This window comes from Bombyx mori, chromosome 10, assembly GCF_030269925.1.
Source record: "Bombyx mori chromosome 10, ASM3026992v2".
In the NCBI taxonomy this organism is placed as follows: Eukaryota; Metazoa; Arthropoda; class Insecta; order Lepidoptera; family Bombycidae; genus Bombyx; species Bombyx mori.
The window spans coordinates 17,536,977-17,564,803 of NC_085116.1; the positions used below are offsets into that span (position 1 = coordinate 17,536,977).

Below are 27,827 nucleotides of genomic sequence, written 5' to 3' on the forward strand. Positions count from 1 at the left end.
TCCCCTCAGGAGTTCCGCAGGGCTCTCATCTCGGTCCTATGCTATTTAATATAAGTACATGTACTCAATGACGTTTCGCATGTTTTCAAGAAATCTAAAATGATTTTGTACGCCGATGATAAATCTGTTTAGAACGTTTTAAAGTCCTTTGATGATTGCTTAGAGCTGCAGGATCACTTGAACAATTTATTTAATTACTGTAAAAATACCTTCCACGTTATTAATACTAACAAGTGTAATACTTAATATAACTTTCTCGCGTGAAAGATCTAATATTTTCTATGACTACTGTTAATGGGTCAACTTTGGAATTGAGTTTAGTTGTTCATGATTTGAGTATTCATTTGGAAGGATATTAATGAAATCGTAAATAAAGCCTATCGAATGCTAGGTTTCATAGTTAGAGTTATTAAGGACTCTAAAAGGTCGTCTACTCTTATTCTCTTGTACAGTTTTGTACGGTGTATATCGGAGTATGGCTCAGTCGCTTGGAATACCCAATATCATATTTATATCGAGCGATTGGAAAGAGTCAAAAAAAGTTTTTTATATGTACATCTTCTATACTGCTGTCGTCGCTTCGACTCAACAGAACCGATAGCATTTATCTCTCTAGCCGATCTTAGGCTATTGAGGAATCAAATGCTTTGATATAATTAAGAAAATAATAAATAATGATATTGTCATTAAAATATGCTTCCAACACCTACATATTTGTCCGTAGATCACGTTTATGTAGGGTACATCAGACTAAGTTCTCCAATGTTGACATTCTTGTTTACCACTTGGAGCATATAGATACATAAATGCAATTTTGGAATATTTTTAAGGTGAGTTAGGTCCGACGTGTAATATCAAGTATTAAAATATATGCTCATGAAATAAAGATGGATGTGTATTTCTAAGTATTGTTGTTGTGTTTGGTTACTTTTTTGTAAACGTAATCTATTAATGTATGTTTCTTCTCTGTTCACTTTTTACCTAAGTGTAATCTTAATAGTGTTTTTTTTTGTTTATCTATTTTTAATATACTTTATAGATGCTTTGTACTGTTGATTTGCCAAATAAATAAACAAATTTAAAATAAATCAGTAAATCTTGAATGAGTTTATATTTGCAGGTCTACTCTTTACCCTCATCTCTCATAGTCACCTTCCCTCCGGTTACATCATAAAATTCATAATTTTTGTCGGCTGCTAAAAATTACTAGAAAATGTTGTAAAATAAACCACAAAAACCAGGGTTATTCTAAAATGCTTTATACTTCTACTTCTGACTACTAACTAGTAATTACGCAAAATTCCCTGAGATACTTTATTGCTGCTGACCCTAAATTCTGTTATGGTTTCGTAATACGGATATTTTCGCATCAGACGTCGAATGTAAAATATATTTCGATCGCGTCCCACATGAGCACGTGTGATGTACACCAAACATACATATACTTCCGATAATATGTAGGGCGGGTGTGTAAACAACGATGAATAGAACAGACCGGTGTATTCGTAACCTAAATTATATTTTGTTCATGTAATCCCTCAAATAATATATCGATTTTTTAAAGTAAATTGTTAGCAGAGCGTCTTGATGATCGTCCAGCACAGATGGTGCCGCCACGCGTCTTCTATTAACAATAATCATACCGTAACCGTACCGTACCGGGTAGGATAACGGTATACGATAAATATTGCTCAAAATAAACAAAACAAAACAAAATGGTATAATAACTGTAGTTTGATTGGTAAGAAAAAGTCATGAAGTCAAATATGCCAACGCAATGGCAGATGATACGTGCATTTTCATTGCAAAAGTTCGAATTGGGTCATTTGACCCGTTATGATATGTTTCGTGTTAATATCGCGAAAACGTCTTCAATTCCGTTTGAAGGTCAGTCGTTCTTAAGATACTTTATTCTGATCAGGTCTGAAAACAATACGAAGAGAGTGTAAGTATGAGCCAAGTCCATGTCGACATGTTCTCGAAGTGAGCTTTGACATTTCATAATAGACAATTTTATTTATATAAATCAAAATGCAAGGTAGTTTAATAACCTAAACGTACATAATAATATTATTATCCACAAAACGCTTCGTCAGATTATAGAAACAGAGTTATCAGCAACACGCTTCGTCAAAAAATACAATACCTACTTAGTTTCAGCTACAAGCGTCGCCATAAGTAACCTAATTTCATAATTATATCATCCACTGATTTCAATTCAATATTTAGGCAGGAATTTCAATTCTCTTCGGGTCAAAAGATCTACCATTCAAACTACTAATAAGGTCTGTTCTCCTTTATTAGTTATAACAATTTGAGCGAGCTCGCGGACCACATCACGTTAACTTGTCACCAGAACGACGAGATTGGAACGCCGCTCTCCACCCAGCCATACAAGATCGAAGTTTTAAATACATTCATAGAGTAGCTGTCCTACACACTATACAAGGACCGAAATGTTCCTCCAAAAATAAAAATAATCGTAATATCACCTCAACTAGAGATCTCGTAATGAGGACGCTTACCGTTAATTAATAGACGGATTGCGTATAATGACTTATATTCTGTGACGTAACTCGTTTCGATGATAGCCTAAACAATAAACAGGTAGAAAACAATTAGATAAAAGTTTGTTGTTTGACCACGTTGTTTTACTTCGAAATCATAGAAAGAGCTTTTAATTTTTATCTGTAAAGGTACTACACGTACACGTACTTTTTAAGATTCCCAGCTGCATCACAACAACAACAACACGGAAGCCGCGCTGCATCTGTACATGGGGCGTACTAGATGCAATGCTCATGCACACCGCGTACGGAGATGTGCCTTGAGTGCCACACAACGCAACTCGCACAGAAGGTGTAATTTATTAAAATGTTATTCAAGTTATTTCATGCGGAAGAACAGTGTTTCATCAACAATTATTTTAACAAATTAAATCCATCTTGAATATTTTCATCGCTTCAATTCTGCTGTCTGAAAACAAAGACGAAGGAGACGCCAGGCATAGCCTTATAAATCTATATCTCGCATTTCGCTTTTTAAAATATTGTACTATTAGCAAGTGTGACGGTGCGCGGTGTGTCCGTGTCGTGGTCCCGCCGCTGTGTACCGGCGCTGATTGTTTACGCACAACCATCGTTGCTGAGTTTAAATCAGATAGCGGTAAAAAGCAAGCTCCTTTTAATTTTATTTATTTATTTATACTTATTGTACACACAAAGAAAATACAATAAAAAACAGATTTAAAGAATGTCTAAATACTATGTACAAAGGCGAGCTTAACTATTTTAAATATTTTTTTATACGTTGTCTTTCACATTCTTTCTTTCTTGAAGAATACCACGTACTAAGTAGCAACGTCTCGACGACTCTTTACATATAAAAGCTTATCTGCTCCGAATCCTACTTATTTTCGTCTTATATACACTTCTTGGATTTTATAGAAATGATTCTAATTACATCACAAATCCGTCCTAAGATACAAATATCACCCAAAACTAAATAATCGATACGAGATCTGAAAACCTATTTTAAATACGATAACATAGTAAGCCATCGGAGCGAATTCTTTTGTATGACAGGTCTTTGACCGTAAGTTCTCGTGTAGCTTTCATCGAGCTTCATCACCGGGCTTCCGGCCCTCTGACCCCAGCCGATAACTGTCCGCAGCCCATTCAACTAACATTCGAGAGATGTTCGGATGTTGCAACCGTTTATCTTAAGCCTATTCATAGATGTTAATTGTAGTGTTGAAGAAAATATTACAAAAAGTTTTATAAAGTGTTTTTCTATTTTATTCCAAGAGGATGGTTTTTTACTAGGTTGTGGAAAATCAAATTGGAAATGAAGATGAAGATTCATAAATTTTTCAGTGCAAATATACTATCGAAGATTATTAAGGATGACAGGTAAGATATTCAGTAATATTCTAAGTTTAATTCTCATTATTACATATATAAAACTAGGTGAAAGCATTAGCTTTAGTTTTAGATGTCGGTAAACATCTCTTCGCCTTGTAACATCACAGACGGCACTTCAGTAACGATGCTTATAGTCTCAAGTAAACAGAAACTGTGACCTTCTCAGTCCGTAAAACTAATATTAATAATACTTACTTAATTGTTGAAAATATTAACTGGCGAGTTTATTAAGAAAATTGACTAATTTACACATATTGATATTTTTCGCTTCGTCGATATTTTAAGAACGATATAAAGTGTCACTTTTCTAGGGGTAGAGGATGGGGATGTTAGTTCTCTCGTTGCAATGGTCTGTAGACGACAGTAATACCCATTGAGAAGGCACATTGTATCAGGTGAATACCGCCTTAACATACATATATGTTATGGTACCTAAACGACACGGTAGTTGGGAACTTCATTCTGTCATGACCTATACAAGTGTAATCCTCGCTCACGAAGCCCGTACACACATTGACTTTCTACATGTCATCCAATCCAGTTTTTGCATGATAGCTGTCGGAGCACCGTGGTATGTAAGGAATGTAGATTTTCACGCCAACTTAAATATAGTAACAATACGTAAGTATCTTAAGGAAGCGACAGAACGCTACTTCGACAAAGCGACGCGACACGAAAACCCTCTTATCGTGGTTGCTGCTAATTACTTATGCGACAGTGACGGGCTAACACAATGTCGCCATCGCCCGAAACACGTCTTTTCAGATCCCCGGATTCATTTTCGGTGCTTTTGGGCCCCTCAAGCACCGGACTCCGTCCTCGAACTCGCAGGGTTCGACGAGAGAACTAACCCGTAGACACAGCCCACTAAATTTCTCGCTGGATCTTCTCAGTAGGTCACGATTCCGATCCGATGGTAGACTCTGTGAACCACTGCTCTTGCTAGGGCAAGCGTTAACAAATTCTCTGAGGTTGAGCCCGTGAGAGCACGTAGCTGGAATAGCCTCTTATACTAAAAGCAAATAGGTAGGGAGAAAAAAAGGTATAATTGGTAACGTTTCAGGATCGTGTATAAGAATTGACAGTAGCACTAGGCAGTACTAACTAGGCAGTACTAGGTAGCACTAGGTGGGCGGCACTATGTAATCTTCTGATGTCTGCAGAGATATTCAATGTTTTATTACATTAAGTGAGATTGAAACAGACAGAGTTACTTTCGTATTTAATCTAACTTATATTAAAATCTTAGTGTGGATTGTTTACTATCATTATTGCTATCATTAGCAAGGTTAAGCAAGTTAGGTGAAATCGCCAAATCTGAATCGGGATCCACTGAAAAGATCTGGCGAAAAAGTGGGTTCGGTGGGTTCGGTTGCACTTGGTACTCTTCGTCTTGACATGATATTAATCCTTGTTACTACGGGGGTAGGTACATCTATTATGTACCGGCCTACGGATGTTCAACGCCAGCATATCCACTGGCTACACGATTGGCGACGATCACACTGGCCACCTTACCCCTTGGGTCACGACGAGGTTAGGTGGGTGCGCCGCCTGTCACTAAATAGTTTTAAATTGGAAGATTTCTTACTTCCTCGATGAAGCAGTAGAGGAATGCCATTAATATTACGGTCTGCCGTATCAAGCTTATCAAACTGAATGCTTTTAGCTCTAGTGCGAACGACTCTTTAATGTGTTGAGAGCAGATAGCGCGGTGCTGCTTGGTGACGTAACGGTGCGTCACGCCCGGCGCCACCAATTGCACTGGTAATCGAAATATGTTTTATGAAAACGGGTCAAGACTTGCTACAAAGAAGCATTTTGTTATCAAAGCACTTTTAGATCGTGAATCATTGATGTTCGATTTCATTTGTAGATCTTTTAATTGTGTATAATATGTGAGCAGCAACACGCAGTAGCAGCATTTTAGGTCTCCCCTTGGCTCTGAACAAGACCAGAATTTTGGTCATGGTCGTGCTGTGAGCGCGAACGAGCTATCGTCGTTTTTTTTTAATGCTGAGGACGAGCTCGCGGTCCACCGAGTGTTAACTGGTAATCAGCTCACAAGACGCCCTACAACCAGTATTTTTTTCTACGATAACGTAATGCTTTGGGCATATTAACCCTTATCTATAAAAGAGGACGGCGGTATCCATGATGAATCAAATTCCGGGATATCTATTAACAACAGGTCGTATTAAGAATGATTCTAATATAAAAAGTAGTTGTTTAACAAATTGACGGCACGCTCGGGTCCGGTCTGCGGGAAACAGCAAACGCTTCAGGACGAGCCGATTGAGCCATTTAATATTTAGCTTTCCTAGAGATTAGAGATTAGATAGATGGAATATTTAGATTTCATGGCAAGTCGTCAATTGAAATTATGCTATTTGTACACTGCAAATATCTATCGTGTCGTCGTGGCCTAAAGGATAAGACGTCCGGCGCATTCATGTTGAGCGATACACCGATATTCGAATCCCAGACGGGTACCGATTTTTCTAATAAAATGCGTACTCAACAAATGTTCACGATTGACTTCCATGGTGAAGGAATAGCATCGTGTAATAAAAATAAGTCAAACCCGCAAAATTATAATTTGCGTAATCACTGGTGGTAGGACCTCTTGTGAGTCCGCGCGGGTAGGTACCACCGCCCTGCCTATTTCTGCCGTGAAGCAGTAATGCGTTTCGGTCTGAAGGGTAAGGCAGCCGTTGTAACTATACTGAGATCTCAGAACTTATATCTCAAGGTGCGTGGCGCATTTACGTTGTAGATGTCTATGGGCTCCAGTAACGACTTAATAGCTGGTGGGCTGTGAGTTCATCCACCCATCTAAGCAATAAAAAAATCGATATTTTTTATAAAAAGTGAAATCTGTTGCACCCTGTAGCATTACAACGTCACGAGTTGAGGGGAAGGGGAAAGTCTTGGACCTCATGGCACGGCTTATATGATGGAATTTATGTTAGTAATGACGAGGTTGGGTAACCACTAGACGCTTGCCACCTCAAGCGAGATATTAATTTTGTCAAGTGTTTCTTGCATGCCAATAAATGTCTTCGAAGAATGCGTGTTGTAGACGAGTGGGTCGTAGAGACGTCATCGGGACCGCGACCGCGGCCGTGCTTCCCGCCACTCCACGGTGCCGTAACAGTATATTCAACACAGACACCGCTCTCCCTACATTACATTAAAATATTTACTTCTCTTTTTGGCAACACTTATGATATTGAGTTGTTAACGGAGCCCATCGCAGAGTTGATGACGCCGCAAACCTGCAAATGAAGTGCTCCAGAGTCGAATCGATCAAATCTTACACACATTAAATATCAAAAAGCTTAATTTTAAAATAGAAATAAAATCAAACAAAATACTAGTAGAAAACTTAAGGAAACATTACACGACTGTTTTAAATTAAACTGTGTCAACACAAAGTAGCTGTCGTTTGTTTATCCGCTAATAATATCATCAATATTAACGTGTCGACACATTGACGGTCGCGCCGAGTTGACTTACTGTAATATTCACGACACTACACAATACATGTGGCTTCCTTAATTTTACTGACAAAATATTTGTAGTTGTTGATTTTGTGTATGTTTCCGTTGATTGGCTTAAACTACTTCTGTCGTAACACATCAGCGCTCTACAGACAGAATAAGATTTAGAACATTAGTGGGGATCTGCATTAAGATAATAATTGTAGAATTCTCTCTGTCGATGTACGGGCATCGATATTCGCGCGCCGCTGTACTCCTCCCGGCGTCCGTGATCATGCTAAGTAGACGCTAGAAATTGTTCTTTTTTTGTGTCGATAGGAAAGGAATCTACGATCCAGTTGGCGTTAAGAAGGACGTGAGACCAAAATTTCAACTGCACAGTGAAACGGAACGGAACGGACTACTTCACGGCAGACAGACAGAAATAACCACCTGGTCCTGACGGACCTGACTCGTCCCAAGTAATTATGAATGAATAAGTTTTCCGACTTTGAATTTTATTAAACAATTATTCTTTCAAATCAGAATATAGTCAATCGACTCATTCATTACCTACCATGACGACAGTGGGGCTCACATATGTTAGATCTAACAAGAACACTTAAATAGTATCGTCAGTGATGGTTATTTCATTATATTTTCATTTATACGGAAAGCAAGGTTAATAACGCTTTATAAATTATTTTAAATGAGGTAAGGCAAACCTGAAAAAAAAAGACATTCAATCTATCATATTCCGTGGGTGGATTAACCGATCATGACACTTGAATTATACGTTTTCTTCTAATTCGAAAATAACAAATGAATCATCGCTGTTACAGTTTTGAAATAGGACTAGGTGAAACCGCGAGTTTGTTTACGAGATAATAAGTTTGTGAGGTCGTGCTTATAGAACTGGACGGCGCTTGCGGCTCTCAAGAGACCGCAGTTTCTGGGGACATAATACAATGTTACAATAATACTCACATACATCAATCCGCTTCCTTGGTAGATTGAACGAAAGATAATTGTAAGACCCCTGGTTGTCTGCGAACGTTACATTCGATACAATAAACAAACTAAGTCGAAGAAAGAGGCATGAGAACGTTCCGTTGTACATACACATGTAGCTCTACCGGCTGCCTTACATCGCACCGGAACAATCGTTTGCTTTATATCTAAAGAAAGACGATGTTATACGATAAATCAAATAAATAAATACAAGAGTATTATTTCTGTTTGATGTTGTTTAAATGTAGATAAGTAGATGATCAGAAATAGTCGTCCGCGACCTCGAGATATTAGCGGTTGTGTCTGCTTACGAAACTTCCCGTTTTTAAATAAAGTTTTTCCTAAAATAAATAAACGCTGTTACATATTTTCTGGATTGTATCAGGTTGAGTAATTCAACGTTGATTTTTGTTTATTATACTTTTTCCGTCCGCCAGTGTACTTCACTTGTATACCTTTAAGGCCGACTTATGCGTGAGCCGGTTCATTATGAACAGTGAGATTTTCTAACGAATATTAAGGATAGCGAAATACGGCGAGATATTTCTACGGGGAACGTTTCGAAAAAATATTCCATTTATTTATGTTTTGTGATCGAATCTCGTAATCTCTCGCACACATTTTGTAATATATGAAGTTTCCAAACAATTCCACCTTTTTTCTTTAATTCAGTACTTTATAAAACAGTTTGATTATAATATTATAACGAATGCAATTGGTTCACCGACTCAACGAATGGCTAACGTAAAACTAAAGTCACGTCACATTTTTAAAAGCACTAGCTGCAGCAGCGTCTATTTTTTACATTGAGCGGGATATACAGTTACTATTCTATAAATTTAAAAAAATTTGTATAATAAATTTTTGAAAAAGGCTTATGATTAGGATACTCACAATTTGAAAAAAAATTAAGAATCTGCAACGCAAACTATCAATGTCTGAAATTCGTTAAAGCCACAAGTTTTAAAATTATTAAAATATACAAATTTGACTTTTAAACTGAAATTTCAGCTTTACCGTCATTGTAAAAGATTCGTAATAATTTCTCATAGCTCATCACTGTCTCAACACGTTCGTTATCATAAACATCTTATTATTCCAGATTATGTTAAACACTTAATAAGAATGGAATATTTTATCTTCCATAATCAGGTCATTATTTACCCAAATTGACAAGGTTAGTCCGGGTATCGAACTTGGCCTCGGCACGCGCAGCGCGTGTCGCATTAGTGTAAATTACGTTCCGCACCGGCCATCGATACCGAACCCAATGAATAAAGGATAAAGTATCAAGAAAATAGGTCGAAGTAACGGATAAAACATCGCTAAGATGTCTAAGGCTCCGCGGAAGTGAGGACAGTGTGTATTTATTGAGATGCACTCTTTCAGTCTCTGTTTTTTTCTTTTCTTTTTCTTTTCGTCTTTTCGGCGTAGTGCCACAATTCCAAGAAGTATCCCTGCAACCTTCCCTGGGTATTAGGATACTTGGGGCCACGTTAAGCGATGTCCAATATCGGAATAATTTGGAAAGCAAAAGCAAATCGGCGTTAAAAATGCTGGGAGCTCTCCACAGAGCGAAGCGGTAATTCAGGCTTCAAGAAAGATTTTGCAAACGACAAGCCCGTGGAGTACTTACTGCTCTCACCTCTAGGTCGAGGCTCCCAATATTAATTAAAGGGTACCAATTACTTCCAATTAGCTCCATGCAATAGAGGGCCGTTCGAATTGCCGATAATCGTTTGGAATCTCTGGGTCTGCGGTACCTCCGCTTCTCTCTGTATTTTGTACCGTATGTTCCATGGGGAGTGCTCTAAGGGATTGTTTGATATGATCTCATCATCTTGTTTTTACCATCGCACTGCCCGCCAGAGTTCATCCATACTACCTACCACTGCTTTCATCCACAGTGCGTTTTCAGATTTTTTTTTGCCATGTGCCATCTGGCTTTCGAATGAGCTCCCCTCCACGGTGTTTCCCGACTGCTATGACATGTCCTTCTTCATACAAGGCTTGTGGAGAGTACTTAACGGTAGTAGCGGCTTGACTCTACCCTTGGCATTCTTGAAGTCCATGAGCAACGATAACCACTCACCACCAGGTGGTCCACATGTTCGTCAATAAAACGTTCGTCAACAAGGGCAATAAAAAAAACGGAATAAAAATATACCTACTGTCAAAATATAAGTGTTTCATGTGAATAAATATAAAATACAAAAATTATGCTAAATATCAAAATAATGATGTAAACAAAACACAAAAATACAATTAATTAACACTGTTAGTACATAACTAAAACTATTGTTTTTTTTAATTCTCATTATTTGTGCAATGTTAAAAAAAGGATTAGCTCATATAATTTTCATTAGCTAAATGACCACCGGTGGCGACGACTGCGACACAAGCCACCCGTGGCCAGGGCACCAGAGCGAGAAATATACTCACAATACGCGCCGTGTCATGAATGACTGCTTTCTGCTACAGAGCCTCAATCCAGCCAGACAACGAAAGCTTTTTATGGTCTTGGCCAAAGCTTGTCGCCATCAGTGCAGTGACATATCCATTGGGACAATAATAGGTGTATCAACATACTAAAGGGCGGTAGTCTCGTCCAGCCTAGTCTAGGCCAGGTCTACATAAATTATCATTATTAATTATTATTATCATTATTAATTATATATCGTTTCTAATTCTTCACGAGATTCTTATTGTGAGGAATGGTGATCCGCTACCACGATGTCAGGCTTATTATGGTACAGGGGTTCCATTCGAGCATAACATGATCCCAATCAAGCACTGATTGAAGCTGTTATAAAACATATTTGAACAATATTTTATTGATCATGTAATTTATATTGTTATTAGTAAAGGTTTGTTAGTTTTAGGCTTAGCTATCATTGAATAACAATTGTTAATATTAACGTAGTCAATTAAGGCTCTGTTATGTTTGTTTGTTTCTTTACGTTTACTGACCTCGTACAAATTGATGTTATACGTCTTTTGAATGTAAATATCTTTCATTGTTTAGTTCTCAGTTAGTTCAAGGTAGCCTTTATTAATTATCATTTTCCATGCGCTCGGTATCGGGTATGAGTGTTGTATTGACAGCTCAGTCGCTACCGCAACTGTTTTGTTGATATGGCGTGAGTGTCATACTCGCGGTCATATCCGACCCAGGCGACAGGGCAAAGGAAAGGCGCCATGACTGCCACTGAAACATGTCTCATCGAATTTCCTGGATCCACCGTGCTCTTGGACTCTTCAAACACCGCTCACTGTCGTGACACATCGATTCTCGGGTCAACTCGTCGATTACGGCGAAGAGTTCAACGAGTGAACTGACCCATAGACACAACACATTGCGTTTTTTTCTTTTTTTTTATTGCCCTTGTAGGCAGACGAGCACACGGCCCACCTAAGGGTGAGTGGTTAACCGTCGCCCATGGACTTCAGCAATGCCAGGGGCAGAACCAAGCCGCTGCCTATCGCTTAGTCAAGCCGCTGCCTACCGCTTTCTCGCTAGATCCTCTCAGTGGGTTGCAAACCTGATCCGGGGGTAGATTCTGCGAAGTGCTGCTCTTGCTAGGGCTAGTGCTACTAAATTTTCTCAGGTTGAGCCCGTGAGCTCACCTACTAGTCCGCACGTAGCTGGAATAGCCCCTTAGGATACCAGCGAACAGGTAGAGGAAAAAAATACTCGCGGCTTAGTTGTTAAGTGGTCGACAATGTAAGTTCGTGACTGATTTGAGCAGCCAGCGGCGCGCACCCGGCGGCGCAGGATTGTTTAAAAACTTGAAATTCCTTTAAAAAAACTAACTGGATTATCGACATAACCGAAAAAGATCTCAAAAAAAAAAACAAAAATAATTATATTGAAGCTTCCTTTCTATTCACGTCAAAAAACGAACTAAAAACTCCAAACTGTTTTTCTGAACCTCATAACACATATAATATTAGCGGCGGTAATTCTTCAAGATTCATTCATCGTTACTAACTATTAAAGTGCAGTTAACATCAAGAATGAGATATTCAAGCGCGCTACATCACATCTTATAAAAAATCTCTTGGCGTCTGTATAATCTAGGACAGAACAACTTTGCAGGGTTCCAGTTTACCGAAATAAAGAATTTTAAATTTTGATCTGCATTTATATTGATCTGATTGTTATATTGGAAAAAATGGTAACTGTCATTTTACTCTTTTAGAATACATTTTTATTCGATGCTATTGAGATAAGTACGGTATTACTCAATCAGTTGAAAAATAAAATACATAAATACATTAACTGTCCGATGCTTCTGCACATAACGACATCAAAAACTTTACACGGCCGCTTCCACAAGCGAAGAATATAAAGCACACGTGGTTCGTATAGATTGTATGAATGTCAAAATATTCGAATAGTTCGTTGGGTTCGTAGATAACAGAGCAACATTGCGCGAACAGATCACGGTCGGTCTTAAATCAATTATCAATATCTGAAGTTGTATGTTTTGATCGGAGCAGGCACCAGTGCTGATATACCTACCTACTCGTATTTTAGAATAATGTCGGTAATGTCGGTGGGTAATGCATGAGAACATCTAATTTTGTTGAACACTAAATATAAACATTCATTTGGTTTATGAGACAATGCTCTGGTTGCTTTCGGTTCACAAAATATGAGGTTGAAATGTTTGTAGTACATTCACTTGGAACAAAACCCGTGTTTATGAAAATCTCTTTGTAGTTGGTTACCCGCTACAGGATTACGAATACATTCAATCATTATGACGACATAACCGTAAAAGTCTTCGGAGAAATACTTTTTATCTCTTCGTTAAAAAGGTCTGCGACTTGTAAATACGTAACAATATACATTCGAAATCCGTCTGCTTTATCGCATAATGTTATGCCATTACTTACAGTGAGAAAACATTCACAATAGGAGTATGTCTGCGTCGAGCGTCGTCGGGCCAGAGCTAATCAAGTGAAACCACACAACGCTCGGCACTACAGCTTTGGCACTCATTACTGAATGTGGCGGGTAGCCATCATACAACGCAAGATAATTGACAGATGCCTGAATCTCGCTCACGACATTTTCAAGATAAAGCGCATATATACAAGTTCCGAACAACAACATTCGCCGCGTCGGTCTACCGAGCAAATATCACCCGCTCGGTGGAAGATCTTCCTTTCGTCGTAAACTTCTCCAAACTGAACATTTTTCAATTTCCTGGAACGTTATGTACTCGTAGATTCCGTAATTGGTGTGCCTCAGTTTTTGTAGAGGTGCTCTCGGTACAGTAGCTTTGTAAAATCTTCCGATTGTAAATGAGGGTTGCAAGTTCCATATAGGAAACACCCAAGAAATATCTAAATCTGACTGACAACTATGCTATGGGTTAAATAGGAATGTACTTGCTTCCTGAACTTGCGACAGGGTAACGCAGGATCATGACAACAACACAGATAGCCGACGTGATACTTACGGCTGGTCTTATATTAATTGAATCTATGTATTTATGTTCCACTGATTCCTCTCTACTGAAGGTCGTGCTTAAAATATATTTTGAGAGAAGATTTTTTTTAATTGCTTAGTTGGGTGGAAGATCTCACAGCCCACCTAGTGTTAAGTGGTTACTGGAGCCCATAGACATCTACAACGTAAATGCGCCACCCACCTTGAGATATAAGTTCTAAGATCTCAGTATAGTTACAACGGCTGTCCTACCCTTCAAACCGAAACGCATTACTGTTTCACGTCAGAAATAGGCAGGGTGGTGGTACCTACCCGCGCGGACTCACAAGAGGTCCTACCACCAGTAATGTCCTCCATTTCACTTCACGGTGACTTGATTGTACTCTAGTGATTCCTAAATCAGTCCAATGTGGGTGTTTTCTTCCGAGACTGTTTTCCGTCTTGAATGTGATCAAGTGCGTCACCCTCACAAACACACAGTACCTAAATGTAAAAGTTAATTTCACTAAAACGTTCAATTGATACTATGTAAATAACGTCATCAGATTATTTGTCTTCAGTTCTTATTTTCCAGCACTATCAATATGAAACCATAAATATAACTGTTCAAATTGTTCTAATTTGAAAGACTAATAAAGTATAATGGAACTATAATTTATATATCTGAGTGAGTGTGATTAATTATTACTTTATTAGAAATTATTTCAGAAAATTCAAACGAATTCTCGATGAGGAAATGTTATTTTAATATAATTTACTCAGAAGAAGAAGGTTACGAAATTATATTCGGACTATGATCATCGTTTTGTCCCAGACATACGATACCTTTTGGAATACGGCCATCTGTACATATGACCTTTCAGTTTTACTTTTAAGTACACCAATAGCTTGTCACAAGATTTAAAAAGTTTATTGAAATATTTTCATATAACAACATGACCTATGAAAGTAAGAGTTAAAGTTTCTGAGAGTGTAGGCGATAGGCCCACGTAATTACCAAAGGTTATATTAACAGTACCCGACTACAATAATACTAAAAACAACTCGTGCTTCAGGCAGTGGACGTGTGGAGGTATGTACGTCTGTCGCAGAGTTCTGCTACGTACATGTTGCCCGAGGGCGCCTTTACACAACACTGACATTCATTCTTAATGCAGTATTTTTACTTAAAACAAAATGTGTGCTGTACCGCTTTACGTCCGGTGACTTTATAAAGCAGCTCTCATTTTAAAGCTATTGATTGTATTTCACTACGATCGTGATGTTATTTTAGTATCGCACAGAAAAGAACCTTTTATTTCAAATTTCCCTACCTTAGTGCTCATACTGTTCCTACCCACCGACGCCTTCAATATCTCGTTGCAAGTGTTCCGCGTCCTCCCGTTGTAGTCAACTCTCCATCTACAACACACATCGATGGAAAGGTCGAACCCACGACTTCAAACAAATTGTGTATTTAGAAACGAACACCTCTTTACCTAAATTACCTTGTAATTTGTTATTTGAATTCGTTCAAATTAATTTAGATCAAAGGGTTTGTTTTCAAATGGGGAAAGGTTGTGTTCAATCCACGTTCACAATTTAAATATACTGTATCTATAATTAGGACCTTTTTGAACTCACGTTCTACATTGTCAGGATAAAGGCAATATTATTTTCCAATCAGTTGATATAGCAGACATTGTTTTAATGTAATAAGAAATATAATGCTAATTTACCATGAAAATTGAGTAGATAATGAATACATTATATTTGGATAACATTCGGTATTCACGGGATCGATTTACGAATAATAAAGTTAAGACTGTTCTGGAACCTGCTCGCACTCCATAAGAGTTCATACTTTTATATTTTAAAAGTTCAAGTGATTGTTTTGTAAAAATGTGTCATTAGTTTTCAGTTTTTATATGATATTTGTATATACACAATGTATTTGCTGTTAGTATTTTCCAGATGCAAGCCACTTAACCACACCAGGTCGAAGTCTACATGAGAATCTAATTAAGAAGGGAGTAATAGTAAAATGCTTAGTAAATAGCTAAGTCCGCAAAATATATTGACTTGGTAATTATTGGTAGAGTTGATTCTGCGCTCGCACACTTACTGGATAAAATGGCGTATCCGCTATTACAATATACTTAAGAATTCAACCTCACGTGTCACGATGCATGTGGTGGACTACACGTTGTGGTCGGTTCCAGTGACCACTTATCACTAGGTTCACCGAGAGCTGGTCCGGTCATTACTACAACAACTACAACTAGCTCTTCCATCAATAAGTACATAATGCGAATTAATAAATGTAATGCCGGACAAGCAGTAGTACAATTTAGGACAAAGATTTATCCATTTTCTAAAGTGGTAACAATTAAAAAAATGCATTAATTCTAAAGATTACGTTGTCGTGTAGTTCTGCGGCTTCGCTCATAGTCAGGTGTGCAACAAGTGGAGCCCGTCCCGTACAATTATGTTATTCCAAGTAACGGACCTTCTGCTTATCTTACAGGTTGTCATCGTCAACGGTACTAATACTACAGAAGATCTACATTTTAATTACTTTTGTCGCTAGTTGGTCAGTCCTGGTGCCTGACCCGGCATCTGGTGTGAAGTGATTACCTGAGCTCATTTAAATCACAAATTAAAACTCACAGAACACGTTAAAATTCGTAATTCACTTCTTCCGCTTCGCTTCGGATGATCCGTTCGCTGTTTCGCTTCAAGTATAATCGATTACTAACTGTCTTCATAATTTTTTTTATTGTTTGATATATTACTGGTGGCTCAGAGGCCTTTCCAGTTTTAACAGGGCGAAAAAAAAAGGGTGGGATTTGCTAACGGCTACCCGAGCGGACTGTCGTCGTGACATATATGCAACGCTTTTTTATAGTCGATACGACATCAATACAATTATCGAGGCAAGGTCAGTCATTTTGATGTGTGTTTCCACTATTTAATAAAAGATGGCGTTACACTTCTCGAGCGTTCTCGATATTACTAGTTCTTTTTACATTCGTTTCTGCTATTCGATGACAGATGGCGTTACTCTTACCGGCGTAACACTATTATATTACGGTAGTCCTATCCTTCAAATTCAACTACACAACAAATTTATAGCAGGATATACAGGATTATACCACACACCACACGATATACCCTACAGGCTTACAATTTTCTTATAACCATAAGCTCCCACTATACGAAATACCAACAATGACACCGATACTTAGCTTAAGCACTAGGGGGTTAAGTGACCAACAAACCGGACGGCGGACGAGGGCAGCAGGGAAGGGGCTCGGCAGTCGGGATCGCATATTCATCATTATATCGGGAATGACGCTAGAACTGACTGTTTCCATTAAGATAATTATACTTTAAAAAAATACTGATACCTCTGTATAAAGTTTCTTGCGGACTACGCTAAGCCGGCCCCGCCAGTACTAGTCATGCAAGTAAAGTTAACGGATTCTCGCACTCAATATAGACACAACATTTTATGATCATAACCAAACTAATCAAATGAACATAGTTTTTATATGATTCTTGCCTTATCTAGAGTAAATATACCTCAATATGAGAGGTACAAGGTGTTATGTCTCTTTTGATAAGAATCGCTACAATGCGGATTCGCGTGTTTCATTTTCTTGAAGGTCTACATCTATTTTACTATTGTATAATTTTCAGATCAAGCGGTTAAAGAAAATTTACTGTTAACAATAATAGTTGCAATCAGAGTCGGTCAAACTTTCCCATTGAAATATACCGTATATTAAGACTAACTATATTATATAACTAACTATATTTTGTACTGGTGGTGGGACCTCTTGTGAGTCCGCGCGGGTGGGTACCACCACCCTGTCTATTTCTACCGTGAAGCAGTAATGCGTTTCGGTTTGAAGGGTGGGGCAGCCGTTGTAACTATACTTGAGACCATAGAACTTATATCTCAAGGTGGGTGGCGCATTTACGTTGTGGATGTCTGTGGGCTGTGAGCTCGTACACCCATCTAAGCAATAATTTTTTTATTAAATGCTGACAATTTTCAATAATGGACGTATTGTCATTCTCCTTGACCTTGCAGACCATTCCTTAATACTTGCTAACGTATTAGCCAGGATTCATCTCTATCGAGTAAATAACTAAGGTAGTAACAACTATTTCTTCAATCATCTAAAAGAAAGCAAAATGGAAAATGGACATCCCAGAAGGCATCCCCCTAGGATGGCAGTATCAATATGGACAATGCCGTTGTTTATGTTCTGCTCAATGCTCATTTGAAAACAAAAACGTAATAATCATAATATAAACCAAGAATCTCGCAACACATAATGATATCAGTATTCTATGCAACTGCGTCGATGCGAGCACGACCACTCGTCCGCCGGTGGATGGTATGTGTGCTGTGACGCGAGATGTGTGTTGATAGGCGTCACGCGCGATCAGGCGAGCAGGAGGCATGCTCAGTAGCCTCAAGGAGTTAAGGTGCACTTTCAAAGACTACTAATGCAATTCTTTTTTTGTTAAAATCGTCTTCAAGCTGCCTGGTAATTATTTTTATTTATTTTTCAATACGATACTTGAACTTGAGAGAATTTCGTGAGAGGGTGCAGATAAGTACTCTATTTCCTTTCATTCCTCAACCCACTCATGCGCTTCGGTTTATAGTCATACACGACGAGACTATAGCAGACCGCAGAAAGCATTAATTATTAAAATTCACGCTGTGCATATTTTCTCAAGAAAAATAGGTAAGAAAATCAATATACTCAGTCTCCCCGTCGATACCAATGATGAAACCGAGCATAAAAGATCAGAATGTACTCTTAAACTGAACAAGACGTAAACAAAGAAGGTGAATAAATAATATAAATGTACACCTCGGGACACACAGAGCGTGCAGACTGTTGTTGTGAGAATTATATTGCCGCGGGGTGCATTCATTAAGCTCTCTCAACCTAATTAATTTATATAATGTTTTATATTTTTTGCAGCATTAACTAATTTAACGTACAGTTAAATAGTTTAAGGTATTGTAGCATTCCGTAATCATAATACCAGGCTGGTGCTACTTATTAAAGATTTTTTTGTATCTGGTATGAATAGAAAGTACGTTATATTGTTGTAACACTCACTCATTGTGCATTCTCTTTCTGACTCTTCTCAACTTGAGACTAGACGTCTTCATCAATGCTACATCTGATATTCGCGGAGAAACGAAATGTATTATTTTAAATAAGATTTGCTGGATAATACAACTACTTGTCAGACATAAAACCCGAACAAGGGGGTTAGGGGATGATTGTGGATGATCTGAATTAAAATATTGCATTATTGAATGCTTAGAATTATTTTAATAGAATAGACTGAGGATGAAATAAGTCGTTTTAGCTTGCACGCTGTGTTTCATATGGAAATGTATATTTGAAATACAGAGAATGGGAGGCCAGCCTCATCTCGGCGACTTTTCAGCTACTATCGATTAGATAGGTTCACTCATAGAGAACGAATAGTTGTCAGTATAGTAGCCAGCGGCATCTCTCTCGCGATAAGAACTTGCACATTGCACGTGGCTCTCCAGGACTTCGTAATAACGAAAGATGTTTGGTGTCTTGATAAAGAACGTCATAAAATAGTATTTTTTAAGCATCGTTTTTGCCTTCACTGGGACGGATCGTGGCAACGTCTAATTTGAAGCATAAAAACGGCTTTTTGAGTTGTTCTCAAAGAACGTGCACCGTCAGGTGGACTGTTGAGTATACGGGGGTATATACTTATATAATAATATGCCGAGTATACGGAGCATTGCGAACACTAGCCTACTGACGTATATTTCAATCGGTCCTGAAAATCGCGAAACAGAATAGCCAACATTATTTTCAGGCAATCTTGGTAATACGGTAAGCAGCGGCTGTGCCCCTGGCATCCTGAAGTCCATGGGCGACGGTAACCACTCACCATTAGTTAGGTCGTATTCTCGTCTGCCTACAAGGGCAATAAAAAAAATCCACCTCAAATGAAGTTCTTTGAAGACATTGACCTGTAATGCGAAAAAATTATGTTAAAGGCTCGACGTGAAAAACACAGAAAAGTGATTTGTCTCCGCGACGCAAGTGGGACGAAGTCGTAAATCTTGTACAGGTGTACTGACTTAGGTTTAATTGTCGGCTCAGTCTTCAGAGTACTTTGCTGCGAGAGGTTATCTAAGACACTTACCCGAGCTAGGATAATACATATGTTAGATTGGTCGCGAGATAAGCTAAAAGTCTGAAATCTGTAAACGATCGGTAGGCAGCCCACGTCACTTATATTTCCCTTCACGAGTAAGAAGTGCTACTACCGTTCTGGGATGAAGAATACTGGTGATGCGCTTATTTACTATACCGATAATTTTAAGATAAATAACATTTAAAAAAATTTTAGTTTTAGGAATATAATACTTATTTAGGATATTTTTTCGTTATTTATTGCGTAAATTGGTGAACAACGATCTCACGTCCCACTTAGTGATAAGGTACTAAAAAAAAAAAAATATCTTTCTAAGTACGTGAGTGTTATTACTTATTATTTAACTCGTCTTCGCTACATACATTTCGCGTGTCGCGTGGTTAGTGACCTCTACTATTGTACTAGGTTCAAGTATCCAGGTTAAATTCTTGGCAAGACTTATTATGATGTCTTATTCGTATATGTATGTCATGTACACACCACAACACATCCTCCCAGGAAACGCATCCTCTCTTGAAGCCGTTAAATATAGACCGTTTGTTTATTTTAAAGTAAAACCGCGTAATGCGGGTAAATGTACAATGTAATTGGGCAGGAGTGTAGTGTTCCGTACACATATGTAGCTGTTGCTCTGCTCGCCTTCCTCCCGCTACTAAACTAACAATCCATTGACTTTAATAGTAACAATAACAGTTAACACAACTATTAGATTCCCCTACAGGGTGTTTGTTTACATAAAACAACCACCTCGGATTAGCTACTCACCGCGTTGTTTACAGGAAACACATTTCCCTCAGCGAGTGTGTGCCAATTATTGTAGTGAACAATGTGTTTTAGTTAAACAGAATGTAAAATCTATGACAGTAGTGGAAACTTCAGGGTTAAAAATAAATAATTTAGGGAAAACATATGAAGGTATCTTGCAGTAGGATTGTCTGGCGCAGTCGTACGAATATTACGTCTGTATGACTCACACCTGGTTGGCCTTGCACACGGTTTCGATATAAAAGTGTAAGTTTACAAGGACGTGTCGCAAACAATGTAATGTGAGAGCGGCTTGTGAGCGGACGAGGCGCGCTCGCCACCTGCTGTCACACTGAGACCACCGTGCTCTACAATTGCAAAGTACAGTACATGTCATTCAAGTGCGATGGAGACATTACTTCTGGCCCCAATGTGTAGCTCGCTTGTGGAGAATCTATACTAATATACAATAATAAATCTACAGTGGTTTTTACGGATGTTCGGTTATAACTACTGAACCATGCATCCGATTGACTTCAAACTTTGTATCCGTGTAGAAAATACATGTACTTAATGGATAGGCTAATATTTATATGAGTGTTGGACTCCCTACACCAGTTGCGGGGGCGTTAATGATGAGAATCTTTGTGGGGATAAGAAATAATAATGTTAATTTTAAATGACTAGCGAAGCGAACGGGTACAGCTAGTTGAAATATAAAGTCGAAATAGGAGATATTTAGTTTGTAACAACAGTTCCAATACCCGCTTAACATAAGCTGCGCCAAGAAAAAGCATTTTAAAATACTTTAAAAAGGAGTCCGACTTCTTACATTTACAAAAACATAATTAAATGTTATAACAAAACATTGAATACACGTAAAACATCACAGTACCGGCGCCGCGGCGGCGTGTGTGCGTGCGGCCGCTAACTGTTACGTATCTAAACGGAGCGGAAATAACTAAGACTGCTTTTCCCGAAACATAATCTACCTTCTTACCATAATCGCTTTCGTCAAACCTAAATACCAGAGTTAAATGGAACAAAGTTCATGCTTGTTAAACTTATTACATAGAATGGAAACAGTTATAATTTGACCGTCATCAAATTGTTTACGACACTGAAGAATCATCGCTCTGAATGGCTCAGAACAATACCTCGGACCCAGATCATTGAATAACTGAAACTAATTCGACTCTTATTAACTTTGTACTGCTCTTGGAGGTCGAGATAAGGCAGACTATGAGTACAATATGCGACGCAGCTAAGAGAAGGTTTCCTCATGTTTTGAATTGACAAGATATACCTTCTTTAAGGGTTTCGAATATTATTATTTTATTGCTTTTAGTGAGTGGACGAGCTTACGGCCCACTTGGTGTTAAGTGGTTACCGTGGGAATGGGACATGATCTCTAAGTGTCAGTTTTACAGTACAACGGCTAACCCACCCTTCAAACCGAAACACATTACTGCTTCACGGCAGAAATAGGCAGGGCCGTGGTACCAGTATTTACGCAAATTATAATTTTTCGGGTTTGATTTTTATTACACAATGTTACTCTTTTGAAGTCAGTCGTGAACGTTTGTTAAGCACGTATTTTATTAGAATTGGTACCCGCCTGCGGGATTCGAACACCGACACGGTCATATCGCTTGATACGAATGAACCGATCATCTTATCCTTTAAGCCACGGCGACTGCTTATAAAATATATTTAATAAAATTAAAAAAACAATAAAACTCATATGAAATATAAAATTGCTACAGAGTGAAGGAAATCTAATTCTAAAATTAAATACAAAATATATTTATGAAAAATTTTGCAAAACCATTCGTGGAGTGAAAAACTACAAAAATGTGACTTGTTGGCACCAACACACTGGTATATATTAATATTAATATAATATATTATTATTAATTCTTAAGTATTCATTTAATACAACAGATGGGTATGTCTTAACTTCTCAATGGGTCGCGTTTCCGATCCGGTGGTAGATTCTGCGAAGCACGGCTCTTGCTAAGGTTCGTGTTAGCAACGTCGTCAGGTTTGAGCCCCGTGAGCTCACCTACTAGTTAAGGTTCCGCTGAAATAGCCTCTCAAGGCTATCAGCTTAGGTAGGAAAAAAAGTCCTTGTTGAGCTCTTCATCGTATACCGCGTTGTTAATCGTGTGAGTAAGTAAGATCAATCACCCTTAGGATTTCATGGGGTAATGTGAGGTAGTAATAATATTGATATTGATATTGGGATCGCATACTCTCATAATCTGATAAATTACGGATATTGCCTTGGAAAGCAAGGGCGAGGCTCTTGCTGTGAGCCTTGATATCGCGAAGGCCTTCGACAGGGTCTGGCATAGGGCACTTCTGTCGAAGCTACCTGCTGATAATCCTCTGTCCATCATTCACAAGTCACTTCCCATAGAAATTTTACTAGTTTAACATATTGTAGGTTACATATATCTCATGTTCTTTAAAACGTTGTTTATTAGATATCCTAAAGTTTGTGAACAAGTTTCCCTGGATCGTTTATCTGATTGCTTCAGATTTAAATTTAATAATGAAGTTAATGTTTACATTATTCTAACGGATACTTTTTGGGTACTAGTTTTTTTTAAAGTTATTGTTTACTTGGTACATTAATGAAATATCCCGATCACCGGCGACCCAGTGAGTCCTCTTCGTCAATGATACCATTCGAGTAGGCAGATGTTGTTTATCCACAGTAAATTCCAGACCACGGCCACTAATTTAGAATGGTGGTTTCAGAATTGGCGTATCGACACCAACGCCACAGCCGTCTTCTTCGAAAAGGTTCGTCTGCCCGACACCACTGCTAGTATTTCGTCCCGAATTGGGAGTGGTAACGCCACTCCCGCCATAAACATTTTTGGCCAGCCCATATCGTCGGCCTCCAATGCCAAGTACCTAGGCGTCGCCCTTAGCAGAGAGATGACAAATCGTCCCCACATTAAAACAGTCCACAAACAAGCCGTGCTCCTACTTAGTCGATTCTACATGATTTGCAAGCAAAGTGAATTGCCCCTTCCGCTACCCGTCCACGCGTAGCTGGTATAATCCCTTTGGCTACCAGTGAATAAGTAGGGAAAAAAATAACTTGACAATTTTTTTTTATCCCTGAGCCATCATCATCCATATCATCATCATCAGCCTTTATCTGACCACTGCTGGACATAGGCCTTGAACCATCGTGTGTTCGTAATTGATATTTCAAATTATAATCTGATTGTAAATGTACATACATGCCTGTTTTCTTCATCCGACTACCCGCGGACGCGACGCCCACATAGGAGCCGTGATGAGTACTAATGATGGATGATAGTGACGATATTTATCTTGTTTGCATGTTTGGCTGTGCGTGTGTGTGTGTGTGTATCTCCGTTGAAGCGAATGACTGTAAAACGATTACAATAGGAGCTCAGCTAGCCGCCTACCAACAAAACATTACACTTGTAATGTATCCGTCGACCCGGTTTCAGAAAGCCGTCGGTCCCGCTCCCGATACGGAACGGCTTTTATCCCAAGGCTGGCCGTTAAATCTTCGGAGACGTCACTTAAATCCAGATAAGCTTTATCTCTGAGAATTTTAAGTAACCGTTTCTAAAATGGAAGTAAGACTGTAACGATATATATTGTAAAGTTTCTGAAAACTTAGTTAGAACAATAAAATATGTATTTCTAGCGAACTTCTGCGTTTTTCCACAATAAGTCTGGCTTTTTATCATAAACCACATACATGATTTGTAGCACTGTAGTCTACACCGTCGTGTGTGATGCGGATCAAGATGATCAGCTTGGTGTGGAGTCGCAACTACTTAGCGGTGCGTCGTAAAGTCATATATTTAAAAAACCACTCCTCGACGAATATATATGTATTTATATATGTACAGTACTTTATCGTATCATCTAGTGCAGCTAGTGATTACTTCTCTTAGTTACCATATTCATTCAAATGGAAGATCCACATAGGGAATAGATCCATTTAACCTCTTAAATCGCGCTATTATGTTAATAGTCTACAAATATATAAGATATAGGAGGATATATAGGAATATCCCTGCAGCTCCCGGGCCACAAGCTAACAGGTTTGCGAAGTCCTGCGGCGTGGAAATGATTGTTTGCAGTGGGATTCTTATTTGTCAAACAAATATGTATAATGTAAGAAGGGTCCTTCCGTGTCGCGTAATACAATTTGACGGGTCGACGATTCCATTCAAATTTCATTAAAGTAATACTGTTAGAGGATATTCATATGTATGCGAATACTTTTTTAGCTGGGATAATCTAAAAGCGAGTTATATTGTTTACCGTTTTGGTATTGTTTGTCACGTCGGAACCCACAGTGAGGCGCAACACTTATGTATGTATGTATGTATGTATGTACATGTTAATATATATGTACATGCGTGCGAAGCCTTCACCTATGTCGTTGGATGTTCCATAACTAAGTATATATTTCAGAGTCGTAACATTTGTTGCTTATTTGTCGTGTGCTGGTTTTACTAATTGTTACTTATATGTATTTAAAGTCACTGCCCACCAGGAATCAGTTGATAGCCAGAGCACATAGCAGTCTTTATGTGAATGCCGTCGCTCAGCTTGAGACATGAGGTCTATATCTCAATTGCATACTATAATGTCTGCTCTAAGCTCTTTGAACTGGAGCACATGACCGCTACATACCTACGTGCGTACGCCGCGGTTGCTGCCACAGTACCACCGCGCAACCACAGGTTTGTAGTGAGACTCTCTCAGCGAGGCAATGGACGCGACATATCATATTTTATCATAGCTATTTTTATTTTACGTTTTACTACAAAAAATAAATAAGATTACATTTACCCTATTCGTAGCCTTTGAAGAGAAAAAACCATAGGCGAATGCTCTCCAGGGATTTTAACTGTATTGATAAAATGATGACATGACAATAATTTACATACTCAGTTTTCTGCATTTCGTTAAAAAATAATATTAAAGTTTACAGATTTAATTTTATATCAGGAATAGGCTATGATTTTACCGCATAACATTTTATAAATTTGTTTCAGCACACTGACATGGTCTATCATGTCTTGATTCAAAGTAAACAACGGTCTCTGTCATTCAAAGCGGTCATGTTAGCGGTATGGTAACTTTGATATATGCTTAGTAGTAGCTCAGTTTTTCAGGCAGTCTATCTCCCTCTTGCTCATCAAATAAAAAATTCCCCCTCCATAATCGGTCGGACTCTCCAATATTCCTCCTACCTAACCACTTATTCTCGACATTAAAAGTGGGATAATCGAAAGGCATGTCGCATGCCCTCACCGAACCGCCACCCAACCATTTGGGCCACTCAGCAACCACTCGTTCCGATTTGGATGATGAGCCGGTCTCCGTGTCAATGGATATAAGGCATCTATCAAGCTAAATAATTTTAATTTTGCATAAAAATACATTAAATCCATAAATAAAAACATTACACACACTACGATGTATTTGACACACACACGCATGCATACTATTTGTTTATTGTCAAACTTTTCTTATTGTTTAAAGTCTGGTCAAATTGAGATTAAATTAAATTTAATATTGTTTGTCTTATTCATATTTGTCTATAGTGTAGTCTTAGCGAAATCTGTGATGATTATAGAAATATAATAGTTTTCGACAATAGAATCATAATAGTGTACAAATTTATAATTTCAATTAATTATAGTCGAATTCCGACTACCGGGAGACAAAAGTGCTACCTTGGCATCTGTTGAACATTCCGAACATTCCGAACCAAGTTTGCCAGTAGTCTGTATCCTTGTCGAGGCTTGTTGTTATCTGGTGCACGCGGAAGTAGCCGTTAGCGAAGTGTCCAACAGTCTAGCCTTTTGTGTAACAGTAGAGTGTCTAAAGTTCAGTCTTGTGACGGCGTTTGCTTTCAAATCGTGATTCGATCGCGCGCTTGTTTCTTATGTTTTCTTGAAATGATGTTAAAATTTAGTTAATTTATCAATATCAACAGGATGAACAGCTAATACTTGTTAAACCGGACGCTGTCCCCCGCGGGCAGAGACAGCCCCTGCTCCAATAGCGTACAGTCTACCGTAATATTTCTAAAGCATATCTTGACCAATGTTACACGAGTAAATATAGTTGGTATTATTTTACATTTACGTCATAGATATAGTTACAGAATCATTGCAAAAACTGGAAAAACATTGATTTTGGTATTCAGACGTGTTCAGAGTACACGCAAGTGCACGAGCTTTCCGTAAATCCAGCCGGTATTCATTATAGTTCAGATTCAGACTGTAGATTTATTCTGAAAGTAGATGACGACTTTTGTGGCATGACAACGAATGGCTCCAGTAACTACTTAACACCAAATGAGCTGTGTGCTCGCCCGAACATTAAGCAACGGAACATCAAGCGGATCGTGGTAATGTAATCTCGTATTCTTTAGCCAAAAAGAACTTCCTCAAAATCATAAACAAGTATAATAGAAACCTTTTCCGTCTTCCGGGAATATTTATTTACTAACTTCACAACAAATGGAAAACTTGGGGTAACAACAACGAGCTTTCATAAAGTCCCACTTACGTAAATAAATAAAAGCTCACTTTGAAGTATGAATGAAAACAATGTTGATTCCGGCTTAGCCGTTGTTCCACTAACGTCGAGAATTCGCTTTCAGGTTGGATGGCGAAGTAGGCCCGGCCCGTCAAGGAGTCTGCTTGCTCCGTTTGGTCCTCGTCTACTCGCGTAAGCAATAAAAACATCGTTCTGTTCCGGATAAATAAATATATAGATGCCAATTTCACAGTAGTTAGTTATATGAACACATTCGAATATGAAAATAATATGCTTATTTCGTTTGAAAATAAAATGGTTTTAAAAAAAAGTTTTTTTTATTGCTTAGATAGTTGGATGAGCTCACAGCCCACCTGGTGTTAAGTAGTTACTGGAGCCCATAGACATCTACAACGTAAATGC

General features: G+C 38.4%; 1 long non-coding RNA gene across 1 annotated transcript; it reads left to right on the plus strand.

The window, feature by feature from the left end:
* Nucleotides 1-3,670: 3,670 nt before the first annotated feature.
* On the plus strand, nucleotides 3,671-27,647 carry LOC134199573 (uncharacterized). Its single transcript, XR_009974126.1, has 3 exons — nucleotides 3,671-3,911; nucleotides 7,745-7,887; nucleotides 27,529-27,647. It is a non-coding gene; the product is annotated as an uncharacterized LOC134199573 (long non-coding RNA).
* Nucleotides 27,648-27,827: the final 180 nt, after the last annotated feature.